We start from the raw sequence: 20,023 nt of genomic DNA on the forward strand, positions 1-20,023 counted from the left end.
TGTCTTTGCTTCTTCAGGGCATTGGTTAACATTTTTTTAAGAGAAAAGGGAAAGTAGGACATTTTAGCCGCCAGAAATGTATGAACTTAGCAAACTTAACTGCTTCTCCAAGGAGCTTAAATCCAGTGATTTACAGAGGCCCAAATGCAACTCTAAAATTTCCTTCTAACCAGACCAGCCCTCCTGCATTTTGAGGCATTAGGAGTGAATCTGGCAGGCATTCATTAGCATAATGAATGCTAATTAGTGCTGGCGGCCCTGCAGGAAGGCTTCGTACCAGGTTCCGGGGGAAGTAGCCCAGCCCCGCATAGGAGCCTCTTTGGAGGAGTGTGGGAACGAGCTCCATAGCCTCGCCTTTCCTTCGGAAACTACAGAAAGCAAAACCCAAGTTGCTCGGAACACGGCTTGGCTCAAAGCGTGAATCTGAGGCCGGTGGAGTCGAGGCCGCTGCTCGCCCGGCAGTGACCCCCGCACAAGAGGCAGGGCTCCAGGCACTGACGAGGCCTGCCGCTGTCCAAGAGGCCCGGGAAACCCTCCCGTCACAGCCTCAGCTTCCCTTTATCAGTGGGGGAGACACTGGTTTCAAGGAAAGGGCCTTGTAGGCTGAATTTTACAAAACGTGGTTCCAGCTCAAAGGGAAACGGAGAAAGAAAAAGAAGAGGGGGTGGAGAGGGGCAATGGGGTTGGAAAGTAAGCATCAAAGAGAGGGAAATAGGTCCGAGTAGGGCAGTGGGGTGTGGAGGACGGAGAGGGGAGAGAGATGCTGTGATCCTCGGGCGGTGCCGGGGAGGGTGGCCCGGTGGCCTTGAGGAGGGGCCTTCGTGGGACCTTGGGCTCAGACTTCACACAGGGAGGGTCTGAAGACCAGATTCAGGCTTGACCCAGGAGAAGGTGGGATGTGAGGAACCCAGAGGGTCCTGGACCAGCCTCGGGTCTCCCCCGGTAGAGAGGGTTGGGTGGGGAGCCGGGCTGAGGGCTGACCCTCCGGGTGGCGGGAAGGTGCAGGGGCACGGCTGGCCTGGGCCCAAGTGCTCCATGCCTGTGTCCCCTGAGGATGTGGAGGGAGGTCACGTGCCCTGCTCCCATGGTTGCATGCATTTGCGGACCCGCAGAGACCCTGCAGCCCATGCCTGGACCCTGGTTCAAAGCCTGGGTCCACACGCGAAACTTTTAGCAATCCTTAAAGTGAAGCTCAGGCAGTGGCCTCGACTGGGCGCAGGAGGGAAGCTGGTGGGGACCTTGCGGCCGGGCTCCAGCACTACCCGTTCCCCTGCCCTGCACGCTGACCCACCCCTGCACCCCTCCTGAGAGGGATTCTGTCCAGAGAGGGTGCCCATGCGGCTGTGCTTTGGGGGACAGACAGCAGGGGTGCACGGGAAAGGGAGAGAACGTGTAGGGGAGGAAGAAGACAAGTGAGGTGGGTTTTGGTGACTTATTTCTGCTATGCTTGAACTTTAGTGGATGATCTGGTGCTTCGGTGTATGTACACACATCCATATATATATGTCTGTACGTGATAATGTATTTGTATTTGAACTCATTTTAAATTTGGACAATGCCAGAGCGGCTCAGGTTTACACTTCAAACTTGAAAGAAACAAAATCCTATTCCTGGTAGAAAGATTTAGTCAGTTAGACGAAAATGCTGGTTCTTTTTTTTTGAAAGGCTGAGGAGATGCATTTCTAGACTTGGGCCTTTTTAATTCTCAATTTTTGAAGTGCTGCAAATTCCTTTTCAGGGATTGACGATGTGGAGAGCCACCTGAAGAGTATTGCTGGGTCTCAGCAAGGCTGAGACCCCTGAAAAGTACTGCTGGGCCTCAGCAAGGCTGAGACCCTGAAAAGTGCTGCTGTGCCTCAGCAAGGCTGAGACCCTGAAAAGTGCTGTTGTGCCTCAGCAAGGCTGAGAACAATAGTGCCTGCATGGCAGGCACGGGTATGTACGTCATGGGAAAGCAAAGCTTCCCACAGCGTGGATTCTCTCAATTTCCCATGTATATAATAAAAGCTCTGAGTATTTGCTTGTATTAGTACTAATATTCCCATTACTCATGGGGGATTTTAAGAAAGGCTTCAATATAGAGTAAAGTGGGAAAAACCTAAAAATCCCCCTCCAACTACACCAGCTGTTCCTACTTGTTGACCTGCATATTGGATTAAAAGTAATGTTATAGGAATGTTTATATTGCAACAGCCTACGTTAATGGAAAAGTTAGATGATATATGACCAAAATGGGGAGTGTAAGATATATTTGGAGTACATTGGTATTGGCACAAGGGAAGTTTAATAAGAAATAAAGTTATGATGAAACACTTTTTAATGGAACATACAGCTGCAACGTTAAAGTTAAACTGTAAACCTGGGTTTACAGTATAAGGGACAATAGATCTATTGTAAATATTTTTAGGAAGATCTAAAGTCTAGATTAAAGATTCAATGTTTACCACCATGGCCCCCAAACCCACCGCTTTGGCTTCCCTGTACCTGTAGTGAGTGGCCACATAAATTGTGTCCACCTGTTAGTATATATTTTCGTGTTTTATGAAAATGTATATAAATAAAATTAAGAAGTTTTAAGAATGCTTTGATGAAATGCTTTTGATTTAATGATGATTAAATATTAAAAAGCTTTAAGAGTCTTTAGGTTAAGCCAAGAGTGAGACGTGACAAGGCTTTTTACCTGCACCACTGAGGCGAAACGTACAAAGAAAAGGGCGCTGACGCAGAGTATGTGGGAGTAAAGCACTGAAGCAAAGCGAACCAAGGAAAAGGACATGACGACTTTTGAGAATTTTGAGGAAACCACAAAGGACGTTTTTTAGCCACAAGGGACAATTGCTTTCAATCACAAGGGACAATTACAGACATAATAAGAAAATTATGTAAACTGCGTGTGTGAAATGCTTATGTAAAAGGTTCTTTTTGGTTTGAGAAAATGATGGTGATGATTGATAAAGTAATAAACTAAAATCAGTTTATTGTTTTGAAAGTATAAAAAAGTATAGTGTATGCAATAAAGCTTGTCAGAATTCCTGCATCCTAAGAGGTGTTGTGTCTTCTGTCCTAGCCGACTCCGTCTCCCCTCAGGCAATCCTGTTCTGCTGAGGCTGGACCTCGGTATGACATTAAGGATATTTAGTCTGTTAAAATTCACAATCTTATTATGATGTTAGAAAACAGACTGAGCATTTAATGCCCCCCTTAATTTTTGTCTACACCAAACTGGACACAGAAAATGACAGCATAGCAATTCAGTTAGTCTACACTGATGCTTTTTAACAATGGAAAAACCTTCAGTTCTTTGTGTTTTTAATTACAGGATGGGTTTGTAAATGCCAAAGTTTCTAAATATATTTTGAAGTTAATTGAATGACTAATTTCTCCAAGAAAGCTTCCAGTTCCCTGGCAGAAAAGAGGCAGAGGGAGGCTGAGGACCTTGGTCATGACCAGTGCTGGTGTCTGGGAACAGTTTCTGTTCTGTCATTGGGGTCTGGTTTCTCTTATAAATGAAGGATTAGTGGGTCACAGAGAGAAAGGGAGGAAGGGTGCCGTACCAGGAGCCCGGTTGTGGTGACTTGGGCGGACACTATTAAGGTTGGTTTTAGCCAAGCTCCATAGAAAGTGGACCCCTGGAGTCAGGGAAAGGGGTGCATGAGTCCCTCAAAACTCCTTTCAGAACACCAGCTCTATTCTGCAAATGTGCCCCCAAAAACACTCACCCAGCATCATGACACTCTTAGACGGAAAAACAGAGTTCTCACTCCAAAGGGCGCCCCTCTCTCTCCTGTGCTATCAGAGGGGGAAGCTGTTTCTGGCTCAGACGAGGGTGCACAGGCCGGGGCCCCCGGTGTGATGGGCAGACAGCCCAGGAGGACTAGGGAGTGTGTGTCTGTCCTGTAACGACTTGGTGACTCTCTGAAAGGACCTCCATTTTCACCAGTGTGAACTTTTGACCACTCATTGCCCTTCTCCAGATACTTATCAGGCCCTTACCCTAAAATAACTTGTGATTCCTTAAGGACAAGTATTTCCTGGTTTGTGTCATCGTCAGTCACCACTCTGTCCAGGCAACTTTAACAACTTTGTGGCTTTTGTCTTTGTAAACCCCTGACTCTTTTTCCTCCCCAGAACACTCTTGGGGATTTAGCCAAATCCGTGTCTCCTGAATTGCAATTCTTAAGACCCCAAATCAAGCTCTCTGTTCTTTGCAGCCCTGACAGTTGTCTGACGCCAGGAAAAGTCACTCACTTCAATGCATTTTTCTACCACATCCTTACACTGTTAGCAAGATGTATTAAAACGTGTAGACTGGTCTCTGCTATGCTGTGGAGGGGGAGATTAGGGAAGGCGGAGATGGGGTAGAGCAGGGTCCCCAGCTAAGCCCAGGGTGACAGCAGCGACAACGTGACTGGGGTGGACAGCTTCCCAGCAGAGCACGACTGCATGGCTGGGAAGGTCCAGGCAGCAGGGGCGTTGTGAACGCCGCTGTGAGACCCCTCGGTCATGGTCGGCCAGCTTTAAGGCAGGTTAACTAGGACAGTTAGGGGTAGCCCTTCAAGCAAAAGTGATTCTTCTCTTAAAAATGTTGACAGCAATGGGTTTCTTTTTCTAATCATTTTTCTTACCACTTGAAGCTGGATTTGAAACACCAAAGAATGATTTCGGTTAGAGAAGTGTACAACAAATAATGAGCACATAACTGTTCAGACGTCTGGAACGTGATGGGAGATCAGGATTCTGGGGCAGGGGGATCAACGGGAAAGCACGCTGAGGACTCATCAGGTGTTGGAGGCTGTTTGTCTAAAACCATGAAGACTTGTGCTCCCAAAGCTGGTTTTGGAAGTTGGAGTGAAAACCAGCCATGGCTGTTAGAAGCGTGTTTCAGTGACTGGGAGACACTGTGACTTTTCTGCATCACTATGTAAACCAGGAAGCAGAACGCTGATCATCAGGGCTGACATGGTGGTGCTGGACAGTGGCGAGAGCCAATGTCCCCAAGCCCGAAAGCCAGCTCTTCACGGAGGCAGCCACCCAGCCTGCAGGACAGGGTGCTCTGTCCACACCAGGAGCAAGCCTGCCCCCATGACCCCCAGGGGCCGAGCACGGAAGCACCCTTTGGGACTTTGAGACCATTAATTAATTTTAGTCCTTGCTTGTGTTCTTCACCCCAAGACGCATCTCCAAAGGAAGAAGAGCCTGCCCCGTTCAGCCAAACTGCAGCACAAGTGTGAGAACAGAGCCTTTTGCTTAAGCCATTCTTAACAATATATTCGCTTCCTTTGGAAATGCCATTTTAATTTTCTAAATAATGTAGTGGTAAATATTATCATTCCCAGAATCTTTAGCCACATCTGAGATGACTTCTTTAGAAAGAAATGATGAGAAAAATTACTGGATCACGTGGATAAGAAATTCTTGGGGTGTTTACATCTGCTGCCTTAATCTGAACATTTGATACTAAGGATTTCAAGATATCTCAGTTTTCTCTCTGAAACTTCCTGTCGAATCAATCGTCATCATCTGTGGCCTCAGAAGGACTCTGGCCAACCCTTTGGTCTCCTTCCTTTGGGACAGTGTGAAAGTTGAGATGACCAGCTCCATCACTGCTGTGTGACCTTGGGCTCACTGAAGCCACGCTCTTACCATTTACAAAATGGAGACACAGAGGTCAGCCCCATAATTTTGTGGGAATTAAACAATGTATATGGAGAACATGGCAGTGTGCTAAACTAAAATAACAAACCTTAGTCAAACACTAAATATATAAAAACTAACGGCAAAAGTTAACATCAATTCTGAGAGCTAGAGTGTCTTCCCCTTCTGATGACAAAAGGACAGAGGATCACAAATCCCATCTATTGTTTTGCACGTTCACGCCTGGCTCCCAGAAGCAGCTGCCGTGGTGGATGTAAGGCCAAATGTTGGGGTCAAGAAACTTGGCAAGTGGTCCTTTGAAAAATATCACGAAGGCTTCCTTTATCCATTGAGGAAACATCACCATCAGAGAAGACCATTTTCATGAATAATATTAATTTACTAATGGATTCCCCCCTTGTTCTAGAAAAAAATATGGAGGGCATTTAGAGGAATTCATTCAGGATAAAGAGAATTAAGTAAAAAAAATCAGGGTGTGTGGCAGTAAACAGAGGGATAGAAAGAGCAAGTTTAGGAAGAAAACCCAGTGTCATACGGAAACAGCTCTGAGCTCCCCGTGGGCCAAGGCGAAATGGCAGGTGTGTTGATTTCAGGATCACAGGATCCACCAGCTTCCCTCTCTGGACGCAGAGGTCTGGCAGAATTTCGCACTTGAGAAGCGTCTCATGTAGGCACGTTACTTGGTGATATGGGTGCTGCCTTCTCCCTAGTTTGACAAGGAAACACAAAAGCCGTGTCCCAAGGCTCCTCTTTATAGATTGTCTCAACGAGGGCAGGGCCAGCACGAGGGTAGAGCGAGGGTCTAGAACGAAGACTGCAAGTCCTTGGAGCCACCACCCTGGCTTTCCTTGCAGAGGATCACCTGCAGAGCTGGCTGAGGGCAGGTTTCCATTTAGTATGTCGGGACTGGGGCTCCTAGGTGATGCCCAACTTGTGGTCCAGGGAACACACTTTGAGAATCAGGGCTTTCGGGACTCCCTCTATGAATGTGATTTTTCACAACTGAAAATATGATGAAACCTGGATAGCAGAGCACTTGGAGTTAATTTCCTGATGAGAGCAAAGTGCTTTCACACCCTGGGTTGCAGTCAAAGGCAGGGCCACACACTTGAATGTGCAGGACCGATGCTGCCTGCCTGTTGGTGCTGACAGCCTGACCAGCACTGGACCTGCAGGCACGGCTGCTGCACTTCCCCCCCCGGGGGGGGCATGTCCTCAGTCGGCCCCCGGCTGGCGCTCCCTGTGCGGACTCTGCAGATGACCTCTCTTAGCGAACATCCAGGGTAATTTGATTTGGTTTTGTCTATTTTCTTTTTTGAGATTAAAACAATTATTTTTATTTTTAAAAATTGTTAGTTTTATTATTATTAATTTTTTATTATTATATTTTAATTTTTAAATTTAGCCTACATTTGGATTTGGTCTTCCAAATTTATGAATTCAGGTATATGACCACTGCCCCCCACCCTGTCCCCCAAGAATTACACCGTGGCTGGGTCTTTTAATTTTTTTCCCTATTAGGGATTCAGCTCTAAATTCGCCACAGATTTTCTATCTTGCCAAGTCTTAGTAAACTCATCCATTCCACTTCTATGACAAAAGGACTGACATCTCAAGGGCTGATCGAAAAAATTAAAAACTTCTCTTTGTCAAAAATATCTAGTATCTAAGGGCACTTTCTCCAACCTTTAGATAAGGTTTATTTCTCTAGGAGACTATGTTTTCAGCTAGGAGTGAGTGATAGTGACCTGATATCCACAAAGCCTGGAGCCACAGGAATGACCCTGCCCACCAAGTGAATTACAGCAGCATTTTTCTGACAATTAGAAGACCCAGTGACAGCAAGGGGAGGGGTAAGAATTAAGCAGACGTCTGGCTCTGCCTAAACCACGTGCTTCAGGCCATTCAGCGTGGACCCTGTGTGTCTGGCTGCCCTGGTTGGAGCCCCAGGCTGCCCCGAGGAGGGCGCGGGTGGACATGAAGAAACGCTTCCCTGCAGGGGATCCCGCATCGACAGCAGCAGCTCTGGGCACAGGGAAGACATCAGGTGCAGCATCAAAACAACCACTGAGCCGAGTTAACCTGCATCCTGGAAGACAGGGTGGAGGACAAAAGCCTCCTGCCCTTTTGAAATCAGTCCCTGTCAAAGCGTCTCTGGCAAGACGCAAGCGGCTTCTCCCGTATTTCCATCCATGTTCTTTGTGTTTTATGGTGACGTGGGCTCAGAAACCTGTGTAGCAGTTCTCTGGAAATCCAGATTTTACAGGAAGCCATCCAATCGGCTTAAGGCTGCCAGATGGATTTGGAAGTTCTTAGACCATTCTCCTTTGACATCACTCACCACACAACCTCACAAGCAACCTACTCCAGTTTTTAAACTGTTATTTAACTGACATGGGACACCTGAAAATAGGTTTTTATCACCATATGGATTATTACACGTGGGGCATTTTGCTGGCTGTCCTGAGTGGCTCTTCTTAGCATCTAGGCACTGGCACACAATCAGGAGAATGTTACTAAGTCAAAACTGACTTTTGGCGATTCCTCCCATCGTGTGACTCACGTGGAAAATGGCCTGGCTCCTCTTTTATTCAGAATGAAACCTCTGCCTACAGCTCCACCCAGGAGAAATCCTGTGATTCACATTCAGGGTTTACATGCTTGGGTCAGGTGGCTGCACACACGTGATCAGTGAAGTTCACTCGTTTTTTGTTTTGTATTTTTTACATATATCCACTTTTATAAAAAAATTTTTTTAAACATCTTTATTGGAGTATAATTGCTTTACAATGGTGTGTTAGTTTCTGCTTTATAACAAAGTGAATCAGCTATACGTATACATATGTCCCCCTATCCCCTCCCTCTTGCGTCTCCCTCCCACCCACCCCCATCCCACTCCTCTAGGTGGACACAAAGCACTGAGCTGATTTCCCTGTGCTATGCGGCTGCTTCCCACTAGCTATCTGTTTTACATCTGGTAGTGTATTTATGTCCATGCCACTCTCTCACTTCGCCCCAGCTTACCCTTCCCCCTCCACGTGTCCTTAAGTCCATTCTCTACGTCTGCGTCTTTATTCCTGCCCTGCCCCTAGATTCTTCAGAACCATTTTTTTTTTTTAGATTCCATATATATGTGTTAGCATACGGTATTTGTTTTTCTCTTTCTGACTTACTTCGCTCTGTATGACAGACTCTAGGTCCATCCACCTCACTGCAAATAACTCAATTTCATTTCTTTTTATGGCTAATATTACATTGTATATACGTGCCACATCTTCTTTATCCATTCATCTGTCGATGGACACTTAGGTTGCTTCCATGTCCTGGCTATTGTAAATAGAGCTGCAATGAACATTGTGGTACATGACTCTTTTTGAATTATGGTTTTCTCAGAGTATATACCAGTAGTGGGATTGCTGGGTCATATGGTAGTTCTATTTTTAGTTTTCTAAGGAACCTCCATACTGTTCTCCACAGTGGCTGTATCAATTTACATGCCCACCAACAGTGCAGGAGGGTTCCCTTTTCTCCACACCCTCTCCAGCATTTATTGTTTGTAGACTTTTTGATGATGCCCATTCTAACTGGTGTGAGATGATATCTCATTGTAGTTTGGATTTGCATTTCTCTAATGATTAGTGATGTAGAGCATCCTTTCATGTGTTGGTTGGCAGTCTGTATATCTTCTTTGGAGAAATATCTATTTAGGTCTTCTGCCCATTTTTGGATTGGGTTGTTTGCTTTTTTGTTATTGAGCTGCATGAGCTGCTTGTATATTTTGGAGATTAATCCTTTGTCAGTTGCTTCGTTTGCAAAATTTTTCTCCCAGTCTCAGGGTTGTCTTTTCTTCTTGTTTATGGTTTCCTTTGCTGTGCAAAAGCTTTGGAGTTTCATTAGGTCCCATTTGTTTATTTTTGGTTTTATTCCCATTTCTCTAGGAGGTGCGTCAAAAAGGACCTTGCTGTGATTTATGTCAAAGGGTGTTCTGCCTGTGTTTTCCTCTAAGAGTTTTATAGTATCTGGCCTTACATTTAGGTCTTTAATTCATTTTGAGTTTATTTTTGTGTATGGTGTTAGGAAGTATTCTGATCTCATTCGTTTACATGTAGCTGTCCAGTTTTCCCAGCACCACTTATTGAAGGGCTGTCTTTTCTCCATTGTATATTCTTGCCTCCTTTATCAAAGATAAGGTGACCATATGTGCGTGGGTTTATCTCTGGGCTTTCTATCCTGTTCCATTGATCTATATTTCTGTTTTTGTGCCCGTACCATACTGTCTTGATTACAAGTTCACTCGTTTCTTGAAAAGATGTTGGAAGAACTGGTTTCCCACTGTCTCGACTGACCCAGGAGAATGTCGTCCATCACTTAAATGAAGAACATTTCCACCCTAGTTTTAGCTTGTCTTTACATATTTAGATAAAATTAACCTGTCTTTTCCACCGGGTTCTGAAAAGTTCCTTTCCTTAGAGAAGCAACAAAATCACAGGAGTGTTATTACTTTGCTGGACCTTAAAAGGTGATCAGATTACCCGAGGTTATCAACTCCGTCAAAAAGGCAAGCCTCCATCTTCCTCAAATTGCAGTGTTATCAGTGGTTTGCAAGTGAGGGGATACCCAGGCATAGCATTTGCTTAAAAGGAGGTACAGTTGACCTTTGAACAACTTGGAGGTTAGGGGTGCCAGCCCCCCTGCCAGTGCAGTTGAAAATCCACATATAACTTTTGATTTCCCCAAGTTAACTACTAATACCCTACAGTTGACCAGAAGCCTTATCGATAACAGAAACAGTTAATACGTGTTTTGTATGTTTATATATATTATATATGTATCTACAATAGAGGAATCTAGAGAAAAGAAGATGTTACTTAGGAAAGAGAAAATACATTTTTAGTAAAATACTGTGTTTATCAATACCCTAAGTTTATGGCATCTGTTTACAAGATGAACTGTCTGTCTGTCAGGACCTACATCAACATTGTCTAATATGACACAAAACACTGTAGATGTTATACATATTACTAACATTAGACATCAAAAATTAAAAGCTAATGTGAAAAAATTCCTATTTATTTATAGGTACGACGATTGCATTGATCTGAAGCAGCAATGTGATTGCTTTATGGTTGCCTAGTGTAATCGATCTGATTGCTTCACAGCAGACTAGCCTATATCCTAATGAATGCATCATCATAAAACTTTTATAGCACGGGGTATCACAGTGACATTCACAATACAGTATCGGAAATATTGTTCTACTTGAAAAAAAACCACCTCTGATGATAGACTGACATGCAGTGTCCCCAGTTAGGAGAGAGGGACATATTGTACACTGATGTAATTCTTTGAAAGCGTAGTCATAAAATAGTAAGAAAACTAACATATTATTAATTTTATCCTAAATATCACTTACCTTACACCTATATAAGGACAAACTAGTACATATGTATATTTTATGCATTCATAACTTTTATTTTATCGATATTTCTAGGCTACGTGTGATTCATCTGCAAGTTTTTTCAAATTTTTGAAGAATCTCTTAACGTTTTTCCAATCTATTTATTGAAAAAAATCTACGTATAAGTGGACCCGTGTAGTTCAAACCCGTGTTGTTCAATGGTCAACCGTACTTACTCCTCATGAGCTGTCAAGAGTCGATAGATGCTTTTGTTTCCCTGCTTTTCAATGCAGTGTTGACTGCAGGTTGTTTTAAAAATCCTCCAAACTCACTGGAAGCTAGGAGACTTCTGGAAAACCGCTAATCCTTCCCAGAAGGCCTAACAGCCCTCACTGCCATAACTTGGGTGGACGGGGGCAGAGAAGATGCATGCTGTTAGGTGGGGTTCTGTTCTTCCTGTTTTTGCTACATAAAGTGGAGATGAGGCAAGTGGGGAGGAGAGACCAGGAAACGGCCCCTTTCATAACCAGTACATTCCTCTAAACGTCCTTAATGAGTGGTTACCTAACTTGGTTCCAATGATACCTGATTGACAGGACTCTCTTGGTCTCTGAGACAGTCCAGACCACTGCTGTGTAATACGCACTGGGCACATGTGGCCGGCTGGTGAACACTTGGGTGGTCCAGACTGAGATGTGCTGTGAGTATAGAATCCACATGGGATTTCAGAGACTTACTATGAAGAAAACAATGTAAAACATCTCATTAATATTTTTTGATATCGTTGACATTGTTTAACTGATAACACTTTGGACTGGGCTGAATAAAATATGTTAAAATTAATTTCATATGTTTTCCTTTGTCACTTTTTTTTTTTTTTTTTTTTTTTTTTTGCGGTATGCGGGCCTCTCACTGTTGTGACCTCTCCCGTTGCAGAGCACAGGTTCCAGATGCACAGGCTCAGCGGCCATGGCTCACGGGCCCAGCCACTCCGCGGCATGTGGGATCTTCCCGGACCGGGGCACGAACCCGTGTCCCCTTCATCGGCAGGCGGACTCTCAACCACTGCACCACCAGGGAAGCCCTCCTCTGTCACTTTTTTACAGTGGCTACTAGAAGATTTAATATTACATGTGTGACTCACCTTCTATTTCTATTGGATAGGGCTCGTCTAGACAGTTTGGGTTGAGTCCAAACTGGCCTTCTCTAACCTTCAATCAATTTTGCTTTTGGAAGCAATAAAACTTTTCCACATGGAAGTCCAATATTTGAGGATTCTCATCATCCCCACCCCATCTTTTCTTCTCATGCTGTACAGCCCCTCCTCGAAAACATTCCTTCTACGGCATGTGTTAAAGATTATTTATCCAAAATTTGGAAAATGATTGCTGCTATCTTGCTTAAGCCTAGTGGACTTTCACTGGGCTCTTCCAGGGAATGTAACTTGGATTTTACAGTGCTGTGAAACATCTGGGTCCTTATCAGTTGTGGACCATTACTCAAGAGCTTAACCTGCAGAAACTAGAGAATGAGTGATGTTCTTACAACCTTAAGAGAAAAGCAAAAAAATCTGGACATGTATCTCCTGGAGTTATGGGGACGGTACCCAATGATGCTCTGTTCTCATGCTCCTGCCTTCCAGCTGTTGAGGACACAGCTTCACATTAGTCGTGGTTCGGTTCGGTAAATGCTCCACCTCTTGCAGGGAAGCCTCCCGATCGGCAAGTTGTTGTCCCGAAGCTGGCACACTAGCTGAGCCTTGACTAGGACATGCCACCATTCTATTAGGCTGGGTACTCTCAGGTAAGGATTTAGAATCAATGGAATAGCTTAAAGTCAATGGATCACGTGGTCATGTACCCAGCGTCACATCTTCTTTTGTATATAACAGACTAGGCAGTGTTCGGCAGGATTTTTATCAACATCAGGTATTTTGGATGTTCTTGGAATGTGATGCTAGAGAAGACACTGTCAGCATGGAAGGCGAACCACACCTGGACTAGACGTCACTTCCAACAAGGATGCAACACTGCCCTTTGCTGCACGGTGGAAAGGGCCAAGATAATCAACTTGCCACCGGCCGGTTATCTGCTTTCTTTCAGGAACGGTGCTCTTTGGAGGGCTCAATGTCACTTTCTGCTGAGGCCAGGTCAGCCTTGGTGATAGAGACCTCAGACTGCCTAGCTCACGCGTGATCTCCATTCCTGCCGCCGTGGTGGCTCCATACAGGGGCCCATTGTGCCAGCAGTAGGGTGACTGAACAGAGCCCGGCTTACATCCAAAAGAAAAGTTATCTTGTCACCTTGGTAGTTGAGATTGTCCTCTCTGGTGGGTGCTCTCTGGTGGGCATTAACATTGAAACCCAGGGATTTACCTGCTATGTGTCTACTCCCTTGAGTTTAACCATCTTTCCCAGATGTCTGTATCTCCAGTTTTCCAATCTTGCTTTCAGGACCCTGACAACCAGCCTAGCCATTTGCTACTGTCTTTAAGTCTGTAACATAGGCTCCTAACTTTGCTCAAAGTGAATCGCCAAAAGCATTGCTCAGAAATTTGCCCACTGGGACTATTCCCCTCACTGCTGTCCTTTATGGTCACCACTAAATGGTCTGTAATACAGCAGCCATGCATTTTTGGCTTGTATCAACACATCAAGCTGACCTAAACATGAACCAGGCATGGGGTTTTGCCTCTTTCATCCGCTTATCAGAAGACACCTCCCATAAAACTACAGGCATGAGTTGAGGGAGAGGAGCTGGTACCATAGAGGCAGGAACTATCCGAGTCTGGGTTACCTGTTTGTGTAATTTCTCTCTACCTCTTGGACCTGCTATCACATTTACCATTTTCATTGAACAGCAAAGGACTGCTGTACACCTTTTAATCTGACAGTACCAAGCTATAGCCCATCCACTGAGATTCTAACTATTGTGCTTTTCTTTTTGCGAGATTCTAGCTCTTTTTCATATATGCCAGGTATTTTTTGATGTCTCGTTCGTTCTTCACACTTTCTGTACCTTGACTTCCGTGCATACATTTAAGAAATATAATGTAATAAATTTAAGTAAACTGTTTCATAAACATTTTAACATATATGTATACTTGTAATATTTTTATATGGTTATAATTTTGATAGCTAGTGTAATGTCTTTGCGAATTTAATCCTCTAGTTTTCAGTTTATGCTGATTCTTTCTCCCCTCCCTCCCTCCCTCCCTCCCTCCCTTCCTATCAGTGGCCAAAAGTAACTCGGGTTCTAGGGCATCAAGATTGGCAGGTGCCCCAAGAACAAATGCAGCTCCAGCACTGGAGTCCAGTTGTTTCTGGCCTTTGAGGATTTGCATGCGAGCTCATGAATGTATATTAAAAAATAATTTTAATACTCTAAACCACACTTTAGTTGTTCTAGACTTAGAGGTTTTCTCCATTTAGACAAGTATATCGGCAGAAGCAGACGTTAACCCTAGAGTTTAACGTCTAAAATTAATCTGTATCTTTCCTCCTCCTTGAACACTTCAATGATTTAGGATTAACATACTGGACAATAATAGTTTATAAGTTTGGAGACATTTTGTTTTTAGATGTCTTTATTTTAATAATTCTCAATTAGAGGCTGGGAGTATCAAAATCTTCAGGAGACCTTTCCAAGTATTACAAATGCATTGATAGTCAGTTACGTGCATGGATATATCTCCTAGTTCTATCCACTGCGAAAGCCTATGCTCCGTCCACTGAGAGAGCATACAGCAATGACACCCCAGCAGCAAAAAGCACACCTACCCTCAGATCATTGCTTCTGGAAGCATCTCTAAAAGGAACTGGAGAGTTCCACATTTGTGTGCCTTCTGATACAAAACACTGAAGAGAACACAACATCACTTTCGTGGTGTTCATGTCAAAGATGTATATCCCGAATCTAATAATTAAGAAGCTTCAGACAAACCCCCCAATGAAGGACATTTTACAAAATAACTGGCCTGCACTCTTCAGGAACACCAATTTCACAAAGCTTGAAAAGCTTATGTAATGAATGTGTTGCATATCCTAACAGTATGAAGGCAACAAAACTTTGAGAATTCAGTGCTCTCATTGAGTAAATCATCTTATAAAAGTAGCTCTAATATTTACTACTGACAAGTACATATATGTAAACTATGTACACATATATGTATGTGTATATATATATATGTTTATAAATATTTCATTTTCTAAGTAAATTTATTTTCTGAAAACAAGGATGCTCTCTTCTGTCACTACAGTAAAATCAACAAAATCAAGAAAATTAATGTTGAAACAAAATTATCTAAGATTTGGGAAAGTTTCTATGAAGGGCCAGACAATAAATATTTTAGCCTTTGTAGGACATACAATCTGTCACAACTACTCATTTTGCTCTTGTGGGTTGAAAGCAGCCACAGACAGTACACACACAAATGGGCATGGCTGTGTGCCAATAAATCTTTATTTACAACAGGCAGTAGCCCGGTTTGGGCCACAGGCTGTACTTTGCCAGCTCCTGACGTAACCTATAGTTTATTCCGATTTCATCTACTTTCCAATAATGTGCTTTATGAGGTACTTTTATTTGCTATAGCACTGCATTTAGCTGTTGTGCACCTTTAGTTTCCTTTGAACTGGAACAGTTTTTCAAGCTTTGTTTTGTATCAGAAGACACATGAAAGTGGAAGTCCCTAGTTCCTTTTAGTGGAGATGCTTCTAGAAGCAATGACCTGAGGGCAGGTGTCATTGCTCTACTCTCAGGGGACAGAGCTTAGTCTCTCTCAGTGGATGGAATTAGGAGATGTATCTATGTCCCTCTCTATCCATGCATCCATCCACCCATCCATGCATCCACCCATCTTAAAACCCAGGAGTTTATGCGACATCTCTAGTTCAGTCCAACACCACAGGATTCAGTCTGATGCTTCCTCTTTTCTCTAACTGTAACTCCTCCAACAGTGGGCAAACTGGATCCTATTATTTACAATATACTTATTTGTTCAATCCTAGAATACACACAAAGTAGTTTTAGAACTGCTAACTTTTACTTTTGCACAAAAGAAACCCACTAACTGGAGTTCAACATGTTTAAAGTTCTTTTGTCTTTAACCTCTGGACATATCTAAATAGCGTGTTCGAAACCTACTTGAGTTACGTCCCTTGCCTTCAGGGCAGTTACCTTATTCATTTGAAATGCAGACAGGGTCACTCCTCCCCATACCTCCATCACCATTTATATTATTTCTTCCTTGAATATGTGAAACATTAACATAATTCCAAAAGTCAGAACCGTACAAAAGTGACCCTAATTCCCCAATTTTTTCTATCCTTTCCATCTCATTCCTTCCCATACCCTGAAAGCAAACAATTCCATTATTTTCGTGTGTGTGTGTGTGTGTGTGTGTGTGTGTGTGTGTGTGTTTCCACTGAGGAGCAAATACAGGTATATTTTATTTCCTCTTCTCTTACACAAAAAAAATAGCATACTCTAGGCATTTTTATGCACTTTGCTTTATTTTCCTTAACAACATAGCCTGAAAATCCCTCCACATCAGTGATTGTCACTATCCTTTATTACAGATACGTAGCGCTCCCTTACATGGATATATGATCATCTATTCATGTATAAGCAATTAGGTTGTTTCCAAATTCTTTACAGTCAGAAACAATGCTGCAATAAATAACCTAGAGTATGTGTGTGTATATTTATATTTATATTGTGGGAGTTGAATCTTCAGGGTAAATTCCTAAAGATTAGTTGCTGGGATAAAAAGTAAATGACTATGTAGTCCTTAGATATTGCCAAATCCCCCTCTATAAGAACCGTTCCAATGCGAATTCCCACCAGCAAAGCATGAGAACCAATTTCCCCAGAGTTTCACAACAGAATGCAGTCAAACTCTTAGTTTTTGCCAATTGGATGGGTTAACTCACTGTTTCTAATTTGCATTTCTCTTACCAATAAAGTTGAACATCTATTCATGTTTAAGGGCCACTTTTATAAATTTTTTGTGAATTGTGTTCACGTCTTGTGAATTGTGTATTCATGTCTCTTGTCACTTTTTTCTGTTTTCTTCCAATTCCCTCAATTTACATATTAGGAATATTACTAGTCCTTTACGTTGTAAATATTTTCTCTCAGTTGTCAGACATCTGTTTGAGTTTATTTTTGGCCATGCAAATGTTTTATTTTTAGGTAGTCAAACTGATCATTCTTTTCTTTAATCTTTTCTTTAATCAGGGAGCCAGAGGCCCTTCCCTTGCCCAGGTTAAAGAGGAATTCATCCATCTTTTCTTCTAGTTCTGGCATCAAGATCCCCGATCTACCTGTACTTTATTCTTATGGATCTTTCTAGGTTTCCAACGGCTAACCAGTTTTCCCAGGACCATTTGGTAAAAAGTCTGCTTTTATCCCAGCGCTCTGCGATGCCACCTTTATCCTATAGCACATCCCTGCATGTGTCTACTTCTCGTCTCTGTTCCATTCCACTGCGCTGTCTGCTACTCATGCTCCAGTGCCTTGCTCTTAATAACAGAGGCTCTGCACTGGTTTAATGTCTGATAGGATAGTGATGCCCCCGCCCATGACTGCAGAGGACTCCCAGTTGTCAACTCTTGCTTGATTAGACTTAGTTTCAGATTTAATGATACATTTAGAATTACATATTCCTGTTGCCTGTTGAACTGATTCCTGTAGTAGGAAGAATGGTCCAAAAGACATCCATATCCTAACCCCTGGAACCTGTGAACATGTTAGGTTACATGGTAAAGAGAAATTAAGATAGCAGATATAATTAAGTTTGCTAATCAGCCTATTTTAAAATAGATTATCCTGATTTCCAGGTGGGACCAATGTAACCAACCACAGGGATCCTTAAAAGTGGAAGAGGGGGCAGAAAAGAGAACCAGAGAGAGGGTAGTATGGGCTCAGCCCGACGTTGTTGGCTTTGAAGATGCAGGCAGAGGGCCACGAGCCAAGGAATGTAGGCGGCCTCTAGAAGCTGGAAAGGGAAAAGAGACAGACTGTCCCTGACAACCTCCAGAAAGAACGCAGCCCTGCTGACAGCTGATGTTAGCCCATGAGACTCATCTCAGATTGCCGAACTACAGAACTGTAAGTGTATATACCCCTGCTGTTTTAAGCCATCAAGTGTGTGGTAATTTGTTACCGCAGCAACAGGAAACCAATGCAACCTTTTCCACAAAAAATTCTTCTCTGTAATAATGCTTCTCGCCTTAAAGTCTACTTTTTGTAATATTACCTAAGCTGCACCAGCTTTCTTTTAGTATTTGCATTGACGTATCTCTTCCCAACTTTTAACAACACAGGAAGATTGAAAGTTAAGCATCTCTCATAAATAGGAGTTTTTTCTTTTAACACTTTAGAAATGCCAGTTCACTGTCTTCTAGCTTACTGTTGCTTCTTTGAAGAGAAAGTCCCCCTCCCTGCACCCCCATGCTTTTAATATTTTGCTTTTTGGTTTTCAGTAGTTTTACTATGATGTGTCAGGGTGTGGTTTTTTGTATTTATCCGGTGTGGGGTCTTCTGAGCTTTCTGAATCTGTGGCCTGATTTCTTTTATCAGTTTTGGAAAATTCCTGGCCAGTACTTAAAGTATTATTCTCCTTCTTTATCCTCTCTCTCCTTCTTGGATTCCAATTACTACATGGTCTGTCTCTGCACTGTGTACCAATGCCTTTCTGTGCTTCAGTTTGAATAGTTTCTAGTATCCTCCAGTTGCAGTTTTACTAATGGTTTACTCTAGTCTATGCTTACAGGTACCTCGCGGCCCCGAGCCTTTCATGTTGACTGAAGCCCAGCACAGCGGGATGAAGAAAACCAAGCTGTACTCAAATGGTTTTTTGGATTTGGCCTGTTGACTTCCTACCCCAAGGAGCCTTACTTAAAGTTTACCAGATGGATAAACAGCAGTGTGGTTTAGCCCTCTCAAGTCCTGTTTTTAGCACTCCAGCCCTGTGAAAATACCCAAGTCCCACGGGTTGCTTGGTTCTTAGCAGTGGCACCAGAATCGGCACACACCCAGGAAGAGGCCGCTGCAGATATAACCTCTTCATGAGCCTCTCTGCTCTCAAACCTCAGCTCCTCATTCTCCAGGCGCTCTCCAATGCCGTCAGATTTGTATTTTATGCAGCCCTCTTTCTGTAGTTCTCGGCACATTGTGGGTGTGCCTGAAAGTACTTCAGCCAGGAGCAGAAATACGCACGTCCTTATCGCCATCTCCACCTCTCTTTTTACGTTATTTATTTAAGGAAACTCAGTTCTTTGTCCTGCTAAATTCCCCTCATTCTAGATTTGGCTGATTGCTCCTTAGCGGGGTGTTTAACTTGTTCATCCGATTCCCACATTTCGTGTAAATGAGCAGGTAAATCTAAAACCTTGATTAGATTCACATTCATTTTGTGGGGAGCGGGGCTTGCTTTGACAAGAAAACTTATGGCTGATGCTACGCGTTTACTATGGCTCCACACCAGGCCCACTTGTGCCACTGTTAGTGATGCTAAGCCTCCATGCACAGGTGGATCACTGCTCTCGATTCCAGGGAAGAGATGGAGAACTGGGAAAAGCAAAATGAAGAAGAAACAGTCCAAGGCCGTGCTGCAGACAGGCTGGTTACAATGGGCAACCGAAGCTCAATCTTCTTGGGGTCTTTTCAGGAACGAGGTAGAGCACGTACCCTGGAATTGTCTTCCTAAGACAAGGAAGGGAGTGTTTACTCACCATACCACGTGCCCAGCTGCTGAAGAGCTAACTCTCATCCCCGGGTTTGCGAGGGCAGCCCCTGTGGCAGTGTCACAGTAGCCCCCACTGGATGTGCAGCAAGGTGCAGTCAGACCCCTGCGTGCTGGCAGTCTCGGTGGCAGCCAGGGCACAAGGATGGGCTGATTCCCACCCCGTGGTCTCAGCAGCCACGGATACTCATTCCCCTTATTTCACGAGGGGCGGCAAGTACT

The sequence above is a fragment of the Phocoena sinus genome, chromosome 7 (assembly GCF_008692025.1).
Source record: "Phocoena sinus isolate mPhoSin1 chromosome 7, mPhoSin1.pri, whole genome shotgun sequence".
Classification (NCBI taxonomy): Eukaryota; Metazoa; Chordata; class Mammalia; order Artiodactyla; family Phocoenidae; genus Phocoena; species Phocoena sinus.